At 47.3% G+C, this 13,143-nt stretch overlaps 1 pseudogene across 1 annotated transcript; it reads right to left on the bottom strand.

Moving 5' to 3' along the window:
• Window positions 1-8,711: 8,711 nt before the first annotated feature.
• LOC113223536 lies at window positions 8,712-10,157 on the bottom strand (annotated as a pseudogene). The gene has a single exon (XR_003308771.1). The product of XR_003308771.1 is annotated as a 60S ribosomal protein L37 pseudogene (transcript).
• Between the last annotated feature and the right edge of the window lie 2,986 nt (window positions 10,158-13,143).

A 13,143-nucleotide genomic window follows, 5' to 3' on the forward strand; every position in this document is an offset into this window, starting at 1 on the left:
ACAACCCCAGAGAAGATGCTGCAGTTGTCCTGTGGCCAAGATGGGAAATGTGTATCCTCCAACAAAGGGAGACACAAAACACTCAAAATATTCCAAGCAGAATGGCATCTCGGGGCGGGCACAGCGGCTCTTGCCTGTAATCCCCAGCACACTGGTAGGCCTAGGCAGATGGATCACCTGAGGTCATGAGTTCGAGACCAGCCTGGCCAACATGGTGAAACCCTGTCTCTACTAAAAACACAAAAGTTGGGGCGGGCATGGTGGCTCATGACTGTAACCCTAGCACTCTGGGAGGCCAAGGCAGGTGGATCACTTGAGGTCAGGAGTTTGAGATCAGCCTGATCAACATGGTGAAACTCCATCTCTACTAAAAATACACAAAGTAGCTGGGCTTGGTGGGAGTCTGTAAATCCCGGCTACACAGGAGGCTGAGGCAGGAGAATTGCTTTAACTCGGGAGGTGGAGGTTGCAGTGAACCATGATTACACCACTGCACTCCAGCCTGGGAGACAGGTTGAGACTCAAAAGTAAAATTAATTAAATTAAATTAAAATTAAAATACAAAAATGAGGCGGGTGTGGTGGCACACACATTTAATTTCAGCTACTTGCAAGGGTGAGGCAGAAGAATCGCTTGAACCCAGGAGATAGAGGCTGCAGGGAGAGAAGGTCACGAGACTGCACTCACAGCCTGCACGATAGAGTGAGACTGTCTCAAAAACAATAAAATAAGAAGAGTGTTTCTGATGTGACTGATGCAGAGATAATAAAATGTGAGTAACATGATAGAGACTGATGGGCAGAGGGAACTTCAGATGTGGGTGGGAGGGCGTGGGAGACAGCTCTCAGCCTAGACCTGAAAGAGGAGAAAGGGACAGGGCCATGATCATTTAGGGACATAGGGTAGAGCAGGGACAGCCACCTGAGACAGGAAGGGTTTTAGTGTTTGGGAAAAGAGAAAAGCAAATATGACTGGGGCAGAGGGAGTCAGGAGATGAGGGCAAGCTCCCAGGAGGAGGCTGGAGACTGGCAGGGGCCCTGGACACAGGGCTGTGGAGCCACAGTGAGGAGCTGGGCTTTCAACATTTGTCCAAATGGACCAGAGCTGCCTTGAGGGAAACATGCCCTTACTAGCTCACAGCTCAAGATTTTAACAAATGACATAAGGAAAGAAAACTGAAAAATAGACTAACCGGTTAAATTACATTTCGATGTTAAAGGTTTCCAATAAATAAAAAAGACTAGAAAGCATGCAGACCTCGATCTGATCGGACGCAACTGATTTCAAACAGAAACTATTTTGAAATTGTTTTTTAAAAAATTGAACAAATTCAGATGTCAACGGGAAAATAACTGGACCATATACATGTACAGAAAGGAATGATGTGAACTGGTTATAGGCTGCCACAAAGGCATCTTTCAGAAGTGATTATGGATTAAAAAAGAAATATTTAAAATCAAGATTTATCTCAAAGTAAGACTGCCAAAAAAAAGAAGGAAAGAAAAAAATGAAGAGGAACCAGAAAGAAAATATGTTACACAATGAGAACAAAAGCACTTTCGATGTCCCTTTTGCTTTCATGTTTTGTTGTTGTTGTTTCTTTGTTTTTCTGAGATGAAGACTCGCTCTGCCCCCCAGACCGCAGGGCAGTGGTATCGTTTCGATTCACTGCAACCTCTTCCTCCCAAGTCCGTGTGATTCTCATGCCTCAGCCTCCTGAGCAGCTGGAACTACAGGTGCACGCCATCACGTCCGGCTTAGTTTTTTGGTATTTTTACTAGAGACGGGGTTTCACCATGTTGGCCAGAATGGTCGTGAACTACTGACCTTCGGTGATTGGCTCCCAAAGTGCTGTGATTACAGGCATGAGCCACCACGCTCAGCTTTGATGGTCCTTTTTTTTTTTTTTTTTTTGAGATGGAGTCTCACTCTCACTCAGGATGGAGTACAGTGGCGCAATCGGCTCACTGCAACCTCCACCTCCCAGGTTCAAGTGATTCTCCTGCCTCAGCCTCCTAAGTAGCTGGAATTACAGGCGCGTGCCACCACACCCAGCTAATTTAAAAATTTTTAGGAGCAAAGGGATTTCACCATGTTGGTCAGGCTGGTCTCAAACTCCTGACCTTGTGATCCACCCGCCTCAGCCTCTCAAAGTGCTGGGATTACAGGCGTGAGCCACTGCTCTTTTAAAAAGTACTATGGGCTAGGCGTGGTGGCTCATGCCTGTAATCCCAGCATTTGGGGGGCCAAGGCAGGTGGATCATCTGAGGTTGGGAGTTTGAGTCCAGCATGACCAATATGAAGAAACCCCGTCTCTACTAAAAACACAAAATTAGCTGGATGTGGTGGCTGATGCCTGTAATTCCAGCTACTTGGGAGGCTGAGGCAGGAGAATCATCTGAACCTGGCAAGTGGAAATTGCGGTGAGCCGAGATTGTGCCACTGCACTCCATCCTGGACAAGAGTGAGATTCCATCTCAAACAAACAAACAAACGACTATGTAGGCCAGGCACGGTGGCTCCTCTCTGTAATCCCACCTGTAATCCCAGTAATTTGGGAGGCCAAGGCCGGAAGAGCCTTTGAGGCCAGAATTGAGACCAGCCTGGGAAACATAGTGAAATCCGTTTCTGCAAAAAAAAAAAAAAAAAAAGTACAAAACCTAGCCGGGTTTGGTGGCTCACGCCTGTGGTCCCAGCTACTCAGGAGGCTGAGGCAGGATTGCTTGAGTCTAGGAGGTCGAGGCTGCAGTTAGAGGAGATCACACCACTGCACTCCAGCCTGGCGGACAGAGCCAGACCCTGTCTCAAAATATACATTAATTAAAACTATTACATAATAACAGAAAATGATTCTCCCATTTCACGGCCCCTACCCCACCATGGGAAAAGGGAAGAGAGTGTCTCACAATTGAATTAAGTCACTGCCCTCTGGCTGTATAGGGATTCCAAGTGGAAGCTGACCTCTGATGCCAAGATTTATAGAATGTACATGCCTTACAGATAGGAATTTTAAAATTCTCAATATCATCTGTGTAATTTAAACAAGTTTTAAGTTATTAGATTATATACAGAGAAGTCAACATGTCACAACTAATCATATCCAATGAACTCACCCACTCATCCGAATCCAAAGTCCCCCACCCCTTTTAATCTTTTGAGACAGGGTCCCGCTCTGTTGACCAGGCTGGAGTGCTGTGGCATGACCTCGGGTCACTGCAGCCTGGACCTCCTGGGCTCAAGTGATCCTCCTGCCTCAGCCTCCAGAGTAGCTGGGATTACAGGTGTGCACCATCACGCCCGGTCAATTTTTTTTTTTTTGGCAGAGATGGGGTTCTCACTATGTTGGCCAGGCTGGCCTCGAACTCCTGGACTCAAGCAATCCCCTTGCCTCAGTCTCCTAAACTGCTGGGATTACAGGCGTGAGCCACTGCGCCCAGCCCCTCTGTCTTCATTACTGTGCTTCCCTCCCTAATTCTGTACATATCTCTCATTCTCCCCTTCTCTCTCTAGCTCTTGTTTTCTTTTTCCCTGCAATCTGCTCCTCCTGCTTTCTTTTTTCTTTTTCTTTTTTTTTCATTTTTGCTCTCTTGGCAAATCCCTCAGCCATCCTCTATTTTGCCATCTGTTACGGTCTTTCTCATTCTTCTCTCTGTCTCAGGTTTTCTACCGCTCTCTCTGTCTACTGATCCCTTTGGCCCACACAATCACAGGGGCTTTGGAGTAAGACGCCCGCATCCCGGAGAAAGAAGCGCATTTTCCAGGGGCTGGGCTGGGCAGGCAAGAACAACCGGTGTCATAGGACAGCCCCGGGCACCTCCCCCACGCGGGCTCAGGGTAAGCGGTGACTGCCGTGGGGAGACCTGGGGAGCATAAGGGCCGGGAACGAGGAGGCAGGTGGGGGGCGACGGCGCCTTAAGACAAGGCTGGGAGACGCCCAGGGCGGGAATCCGCCTTGCCGTAAGGACTTTAAAAAGTGGGGGTCGGGAGGAGTCAGAAAAAGGTTTTGAGCAGGAAAACTACGCGATGGGAAGTGTATACACTGCCCTGTAAGAGAAAGACCCGCGAAGGGACCATCTTCAGGGCGACTTTAAACCCAAAAGGAAGCAACCCCTGGACTCTCACGGGGACGTCTAAATTTGCTCTGGGCGAATGAAGACGGGTGAGAATTTCCAGGTCTATGGGGACCCCAGGTCCCAGGTACAGAAGCGCCGGGGACCTAGGAAACGCAGACTTAACACAGCGCAAAACTCACCGCTGCGGTGGGACCGTCACTCCACGCGATCCGCTTCCGGGTTTGCGCGAATCTGCGCGCGCAGGACAGAAGCCAGGCCGGGGCGGGACTCACGAGAAGGTGGGCGGGGCCTGGGAGAGGTAGGGGCGGGGCGCGAGACGGAGAGACCTTACACTTTAGAATTAGCAGAGGGCGGGGCCGGGGCGGGACCTGTGCGCGTCTCAACCTCGCTCCCAGCGCCTCTGTTTTTCGAGCTTTGGAGGCGGGACCGGCCAGGAAGGCTGAGGCATGATTCAAAAGCCCTGTAATTGTCTGAAACGGCGATGCAAACTAGAATGCGAAATGCAAAGCCCTGCTGGGTGTAGCGTAACGATTTCAGGCTGACGGCCCAAATAATAGAAAAGAAATCCTCTGCCTTTCTATTCTTCATTCACTGGGAAGGGAGAGTCCACCCTACGCTCAGCTTCAGAGACTTTCCTCGGGCCACTGCCTGGGATGCGGGACCGAGTGCTCAGGCCAGGAAGGAGTGAGGTTACCACCTGCTGCTTAAACCCAGCAGAGATGCGGGCACAGGGCCGAAAGCCTGAGTGAAGTTCCAGCTACTCAGAAAGCAGCGGCGGGAGGATCGCTGAACCTGGGGCTTCAAGTTAGCCTGGGCGACAAAGTAACACCTCCTCCTGCAGCGCTCCCTTCCTCGTCTCTCTCTCTTTTTAAAATTTCTTTAAATAAAATTTTTTATTGTGTGAGATAGGGATCCAACATTATTCTTTTTCATGTGAATATCCAGTGAGTTGTCCCAGCACATTTGTGGAAGAGATCCATTACTGTCATTCTTATATTTATATTTTTCTTTTCTTTTTTGAGACAGAGTATCTGTCACCCAGGCTGGAGTGCAGTGGCGAGATCTCGGCTCACTGCAACCTTCACCCCCTGGGTTAAAGTAGTTCTCTTGCCTCAGCCTACCAACTAGCTGGGATTACAGACGGGAGCCACCAAGCCTGGCTAATTGTTTTGTATTTTTAGTAGAGACGGGGTTTCATCACGTTGGCCAGGCTGGATTCGAACTCCTGACGTCAAGTGATCCAGCCGCCTCCTCCTCCCAAACTGTTGGGATTACAGGCGTTAGCCACCGCGTCTGGTCAGGAAAACTCTTAGAACTTACGTCTGCATACCACTGGACTCAGGTTGCATGACCACATTCCTTTCAAAGCTTAGAATTATTTAAAGGTCCATACCTTTACATTGGAATTATTTGATGTTTGAAACATTTAACTTCCTACCGAGATACAGGTACTGTCTCCCTTGTTGTTTACCTTTCAAAGAGAGAACCCAAGTCCTTCAGAAATACATCCCTGGGTTATTAAGCTGAGAAAAGGATTACGTTGTTTCTAAAAAACACGACTTCAAGCCAGGCGCGGTGGCTCACACTGTAATCCCAGTGGTTTAAGAGGCCGAGACGGGCGGATCGCCTGAGGTCGGGAGTTCGAGACCAGCCTGACCAAAATGGAGAAACCCCATCTGTAGTAAAAACACAAGGTTAGCTGGGCATGCTGGTACATGCCTGTAATCCCAGCTACTCAAGTGGCTGAGGCAGGAGAATCGCTTGAACCGGGGAGACAGACGTTGCCGTGAGCGGAGATCGCGCCATTGCACTCCAGTGTGGGCAACAAGAGCAAAACTCTGTCTAAAGAAAAGCCTCAGGAGACAGAGAAAATGCATTTACAAATTCTCTAAATAAATATCCTAGGAAAAGAGATGAAAAAAAATCTTTTTTTACTCTCAAAGGAGGAATTATACCTCTCATTTATTTGCTTGTTTGTTTGAGACAGGGTCTCGCTCTGTCACCCAGGCTGGAGTGTGGTGGCGAGATTAGAGCTCACTGCAACCATAAAATCCCTGGCTCAAGTGATCCTCCCACCTCAGCGCCCCAAGCAGGTTGGACCACAGGCGTGCACCACCACACCTGACTCATTTTTTGATTTTTAGTAGAGACGACGTCTCACTACGTTGCCCAGACTGATCTGGAAATCCTGGGCTCAAGCGATCCTCCCGCCTCGGCCTCTCAAAGTGCTGGAGCCACCGCTCCAAGACCTGACTTTACTTCCGTGAAATATGAAATTATCCTCCACCTCCTGTGTGGAATAGGCAGTTTTGCATGTCATCTTGCAGTTTCCATTATCCATTCAAACAACCCAGGATCTTGCTCAGTTTAATAAGACTTTCTAATTGTCAGTCCCCGCTGCAACCAGCGCCCCACTCACCCCTTTACGGGTGTCCCCCCCCCCCTCCCCCCCCCCGCCCCCGACGGAGGGGGGCTCAGCCCCCCCCGCAGGACGCGCGACTCTACCTGCTCAAAACAGGCCCTGTGCATTAAAGACATTTTCAACTTAAGAGGAAAAACTATCCAGCGTTCAGCACAGGTGGTCCACTACAGTAAGTTATTTTACCTTCGATTGCTTGAAATATTAACTTAAAACGGGCAGGAAGCATCCATGTGATATTAGGGGTAACATCACGGCACATGAAAATCAATCCACCAATCGGAACCCGGAGGATCCCGTCCTAGAGGGAGAGGATGACGGCCAGCGACATCCATGGCCCAGCTGAGGAGAGAGCCCGGACCCGCCCCCTCCAGGCCTGGCTCTTTAGAATCACACACCTTCGGGATTTCACCCCCTACACGACGATAACCCTCTGGCGCCGCTCCTGCCGGCTGTCCGACCCGGGCCCAGGCAGCCTCCTCCCTCTTGCCCCGTCCCAGTCCCTTTCCAGGCCCCGCACCCACAGCGGCCTCCACCCTCTAGTCCTGACCCAGCACCTGTTCAGGCCCCGCCCCCTCTTTGACCTTCCCCCCCCCGTCCCGCCCGTCACCGCCCAGTGTCCAGGCCCCGCCCAGAAAGGGTCCAGGACCCACCCATGGTTTTTCTGCACGTAGCGCCCGGGACTGACTCACATGACTGTTTTCTATTCTTTTTTTTTGGTTTCTTTCTGCTTCAAACCTGCCTTTCGCAGCACCCTAGCCCCGAGTCCAGCCACACCAGGAATCTGGGCGCTTCGGAATGTTGAAATCCCCACGCGAGTTTGTGCAGTTATCAGGAAGTCCCAGGTTCACCATGGGAAGCTCGCAGGCCCAGTGGCTCTGCAGCTTTTACATCGTTTTACACGATGTCCTCCCCGTTTCAGGATCCTATTGTCCTTTTCATTAATCCCAGTTGGCGGCTGCTGAGCGCCTCATCCTTATCCACCCATGTTTCCCAGCTGTCAGCCCCTTTGTTATCACGCACGGTGACTCCAGTGCTGATCTCTTCCTGGCATGGTGGATGAGGACTACGAAATTCCTATTTTTATGAGAATTAGATCAACTGTCTGTTTTTGTATAACGTTCAGTTGTTTTGTTGCCTAAAATGGGGTCACAGTCCACACCTCACGTTAGAGTTCTTGGATCTTGCGCAGTAAAGGATTCAAGGCGAGTGTCCCAGTGCAGTGAGGAGAGTTGATTGAAAGCTACCAGTGACACAGCAGGGCGTCCTTAGAAAGCAGGGGGAACGCCTTCTCATGAAGCTTTTCTTACCTAGGGGCCTACGTAAAAGCTAAGCTATGTCTCCCTGCCGGAGGGCTGACAGTGTGACAAAACTTATTACTTTGTTGGTTTGAAGCTATCTTTGGCCGGGTGTGGTGGCTCACGCCTGTAATCCCAGCACTTTGGAAGGTCGAGGCAGGCGGATCACTGGAGGTCAGGAGTCTGAGACCAGCCTGCTATCTTAAAAGCAAACATTGTCATGGGCTATTGGGTCGTCTGGACATCGTGTTTCTGTAGGAGTTTGTCCTTACAGGTATCATTAAGCTGCTTTCCTTAACCGTAAGCATCTTATAGCCGTGACTCATGCGTGAGCAGTAAGGAATATGTCTTGCTAGCTTTAATGGACATGAACTTTGTCATCCTAGCTCTCCTAGGTTCCTGCTGAACAGTTTATCCACTCATGCAACACAGAGACCTAAGCCCACCTATGGAGAGACACCACTCTCCTGTAATGTATCTGACAGACTGAGCTCCTACTCCAAGAACGCAGTAACAGCAATACTAAGTGAAATATTAGGAAGTTTCATGCATGCATATAATTGATCACTATTTGCAGGTTTAAATCGGCTAACATTACATAGAATGGGTTTTTATTTTAATCAAATATTAGTACTCTATCTTCCACACAAAGTTGAAGAGCATTTCCTTATGTTGAATAAATATGAAAGAGTTCACATTTTGGACCTGATTTTGTGCTTTCCATTACATCTAGTTTTTTTCCTGTTCTCTCTTGATTTTTTCTGTGTCCATGAGCTTGTGAAGTATCTACTGGGTCCCAATCAATTTAGAAATCTATTTTGCCAAGGTTAAAAATGCCCCCGTGGCGCAGCCTCAGGAGGTCCTGACGACGTGTGCTCAAGGTGTTCAGCCTGCAGTTTGGTTTTACACATTTTTTTTTTATTTTTTTTATTTTTCAGAACCAGAACATTTATTGCATGACTAATCGCTGACATTCTTAAGATGAACTGGATGCTGCAACAGCTGCCCTCTTGGGTTTAGGTGTTGTTCCTTCACGGAATCCATGCCTGAATCTGCGGTATACAATTTTTAGGTGCCTCATTCGACCAGTTCCGGTGGTATTTCGTCTTGTAGCCTTGGCACTCCAGTTATACTTTCTCTTGCGCTTGGCAGGGTAGCCACATTTGCCACAGGTCGACTTCTGAAGGTGGTAGGCCTTAGAGCCACAGCGGCGGCACAATGTGTGCGTCTTATTGCGACGCTTTCCAAATGATGACGTTCCCTTCGTCATCTCGCTTCTGCAGCCGAGACCAGAGAGCGGTTTTACACATTTTAGGGAGACATAATACATCAATCAAAACATATAAGATATATATTGTTTCGGTGTGGAAAGGTGGAATAACTGGAATTGGGGGCTTCCGGGTCACAGGTAGATGACAAAGTAGAGTCCAAGGGTCTGTCATGAACTGGGTGAGAAGAGACGAGAAGATTCCCAGGAGACTCGGTCTCAAGCAATCCTCCCACCTCAGTCTCCCAAGGTGCATGGACCACAGGTGTGATCCACTGAACATAGTGGAGTCTCCATCTCAAAAAAACAAAGAGTAAGGTACTCTATCAAATTACTTCACTTGACATTTTTTTGAAATGAAATGTTTCACATATTACCGAACCCAGCCAACAAATGCATTCATAACAGATTCAGAGATAAAAAATATATTCCCAATAAAACATGTCCAACTCTCCAGATGGTGGTGATATTTTCAGCTTGATATGGTAACATGATTGTGACCTTATTACCAGTTTTCATGCGAATCCACTAGGAAATGGGACAATTTTGCTTTTGTTTCTTGGTCAGGACTCACTTACTCCTGAAAGTCTTGTGAGAAGACTTGGCGAGAAGACGAGTCAAGCACACACCACAAGAGGAGGAGAAAAGGCATGACTTTTTTTTTTAAGGCTTTGTTTTGTCCAGGCTGGAGTACAATGGTGCAATCTCGGCTCATTGCAACCTCTGCCTCTTGGGTTCAAGTGATTCTCCTGCCTCAGCTTCCCAAGTAACTGAGTTTGGCCAAAATATCAACTAGAAAGGCAGGAACTTGGCCAAAGGTGGGAAGTTTGAATGTTATTACCATATTCCTGCTTGACCTTTACTGCCAACAGCAACACCAACACAAATGGTCAGAAGTCCCTTATGTGAAAATCTTCGTGATCTTGTGGGAAAACCCTGATTTTTGTAAAGGCTGCAAAACAGGCTCAAAAAAGGTCAGTCGCAGTGGCTCATGCCTGTAATCCTTCCACTTTGGGAGGCCAAGGCGGGTGGATCAGCGGGGGTCAGGAGTTCGATACCAGCCTGACCAATATAGAGAAACTCCCTACTAAAAATACAAAAAGTAGCCAGGCATGGTGGCAGGCGCCTGCAATCCCAGCTACTCAGGAGGCTGAGGCAGGACAATTGCTTGAACCCAGGAGGCAAAGGTTGCAGTGAGATCACACCACACTCCAGCCTGGGTGACAAGAGCGAGACTCCATCTCAAAACAAAGATAAAATAAAATATAAAATTAAATAAAAATACAAAAATTAGCCTGGTGTTGGCGCACACCACTAATCCCAGCTACTCAGGAGGCTGAGGCAGGATAATTGCTTGAATGCAGGAGGCAGAGGTTCCAGTGAGCTGAGATCATGCACTAGAGCCTGGGCGACAAGAGCAAGACTCTATCTCAAAAAATAGAAATTGAAACCAGGCTGGGTAAAGTGGCTCAAGGCTGTTGGCCAGGCTGCTGACTTCAAGTGATTTACCTGCCTTGGCCTCCCAAAGTGCTGGGATTACAGGCATGAGCCACCGCACCTGACCCATTCTTCTTCACATTAACACTTTTCATGTCAATTAATGCTTGAACTCAATCTTAAGTCAACTCAAACTCAAGTCAATGCGGAGTTGACTCTAATGCCAATTAAAGCTTTATGATTTTCTATATTCATTTTATTTGGAACAATTATCTCAAAAATGAATTTTCTGATGTTCTGCATGGAGTACCCACAGACTGAAGACCTTGCCACCCTGATGACATTGGTAAGCTTTCTGTCCAGTATGGATTCTCTGATGCCTAATGACTTGTGAACGTGAAGTAAAGGCTTTGCCACAATCATCACACTTGTGAGGTTTCTCTCCTGAATGAATTCTCCTACGATTTGCATAGGATGAAGCTTGACTGAAGACCTTGCCAGTCATGACATTTGTAAGGTTTCTCTCCAGTATGAGTTTGCTGATGAACTATGTTATGAACGATGTCTGAAAAATTTGCCACATTTATTACTTTTCAGATTGTGGGTGAAAGATACAACAGACTGTTACTGTGTCTATGTAGAAAAAGGAAGACATAAGAAACTCCATTTTGATCTGTACTAAGAAAAATTCTTCTGCCTTGAGATGCTGTTAATCTGTAACCCTAGCCCCAACCCTGTGCTCACAAAAACATATGCTGTATTGACTCAAGGTTTAATGGATTTAGGGCTGTGCAGGATGTGCTTTGTTAAAAATGTGTTTGCAGTCAGCATGCTTGGTAAAAGTCATCGCCATTCTCCAGTCTCAAGTACCCAGGGACACAGTGCACTACAGAAGGCTGCAGGGACCTCTGCCCCAAAAAGTTTGGGTATTGTCCAAGGTTTCTCCACACTGAGACAGCCTGAGATATGGCCTCATGGGAAGGGAAAGACCTGACCGTCCCCCAGCCCGACACCCATAAACGGTCTGTGCTGAGGAGGATGAGTGAAAGAGGAAGGTCTCTTTGCAGTGGAGATGAGAGAAAGGCGTCTGTCTCCTGCTCCTTCCTGGGAATGGAATGTCTCAGTGTAAAACCTGATCATACGTTCTATTTACTGAGATAGGAGAAAACCTCCTTATGCCTGGAGGTGAGACATGCTGGCGGCAATACTGCTCTTTACTGCACTGAGATGTTTGTGTAAAGTCAAACATAAATCTGGCCTATGTACACATCGAGGCACAGCACCTTTCCTTAAACTTATTTCTGATGCAGAGTCCTTTGCTCACGTTTTCCTGCTGACCCTCTCCCCACCATTACCCTATAGTCCTGCCACACCCCCCTCACCGAGATGGTAGAGGATAGTGATCAATAAATACTGAGGGAACTTAGAGACTGGTGCCAGCATGGGTCCTCCATATACTGAGCACCAGTCCCCTGGGCCCACTGTTCTTCCTCTATACTTTGTCTCTGTGTTTTATTTTCCTCAGTCTCTAGTCCCACCTGACAAGAAACACCCACAGGTGTGGAACGGGTGGCCCCCTTCACAAGATCTCTCTTCTTTATGGATTCTCTAATGATTTGCAATGGTCGTAGCATTATTGAGGACTTTGTGAGAATCATTACATTTGTAAAGTTTCCCTACACCATGGATGGCTTGATGGTGAATGAGTGTTGACTTCCCACTAAAGGCTCTGTCACACTCATTACACTTGTAAGGTTTCTCTCCAGTATGAACTCTCATATGGTTTGCAAGGCATGAATCACTCCGGAAAGCCATGTCACAAACCTTACATTTGTACGGTTTTTCTCCAGTATGAATTATCTTATGTCTTTCAAGGTGTGATTTGCGACTGAAAACTTTGTCACAATCTTCACACTTGTAAGGTTTCTCTCCAGTATGAATTCTATGATGACGCGCAAGGTGTGCTTTTCTACCAAAAACCTTGCCACATTCATTACATGTGTAAGGTGTCTCTCCAGTATGAAGTGTATGATGACATTGAAGATTTGACTTCTGACTGAAGGTCTTGCCACATTTATTACACTTGTACGGTTTCTCCCCAGTATGAACTCTCTTATGGTGTACAAGGCATGACTTTTTCCAGAAAGCCTTGTCACAAACCTTACATTTGTATGATCTCTCTCCAGTGTGAATTATCCTATGTGTTTCAAGCTGTGATCTGCGAATGTAAACTTTGTCACATTCCTCACATTTGTAAGGTTTCTCTCCAGTATGAAGTCTACGATGATGTGCAAAGTTTTGTCTTCTACTAAAAACCTTGCCACATTCATTACATGTGTAAAGTTTCTCTCCAGTATGAAGTCTATGATGACACTGAAGGTATGACTTCTGACGGAAGGTCTTGCCACACTCATTACACTTGTAAGGTTTCTCTTCACTATGAATTACCTTATGAATTACAAGGCTTGAATTTTGACGGAAGGTCTTGCCACATTCATTACACTTGTAAGGTTTCTCTCCAGTATGAAGTCTACGATGGTATCTAAGGGATGACTTCTCACTGAACGTCTTGCCACACTCATTACACTTGTAAGGTTTCTCTCCAGTATGAAGTCTAAGATGGCGTGTAAGGGTTGTCTTCTGACTGAA

The sequence above is a fragment of the Piliocolobus tephrosceles genome, unplaced genomic scaffold, assembly GCF_002776525.5.
Source record: "Piliocolobus tephrosceles isolate RC106 unplaced genomic scaffold, ASM277652v3 unscaffolded_41751, whole genome shotgun sequence".
NCBI classification, from domain to species: Eukaryota; Metazoa; Chordata; class Mammalia; order Primates; family Cercopithecidae; genus Piliocolobus; species Piliocolobus tephrosceles.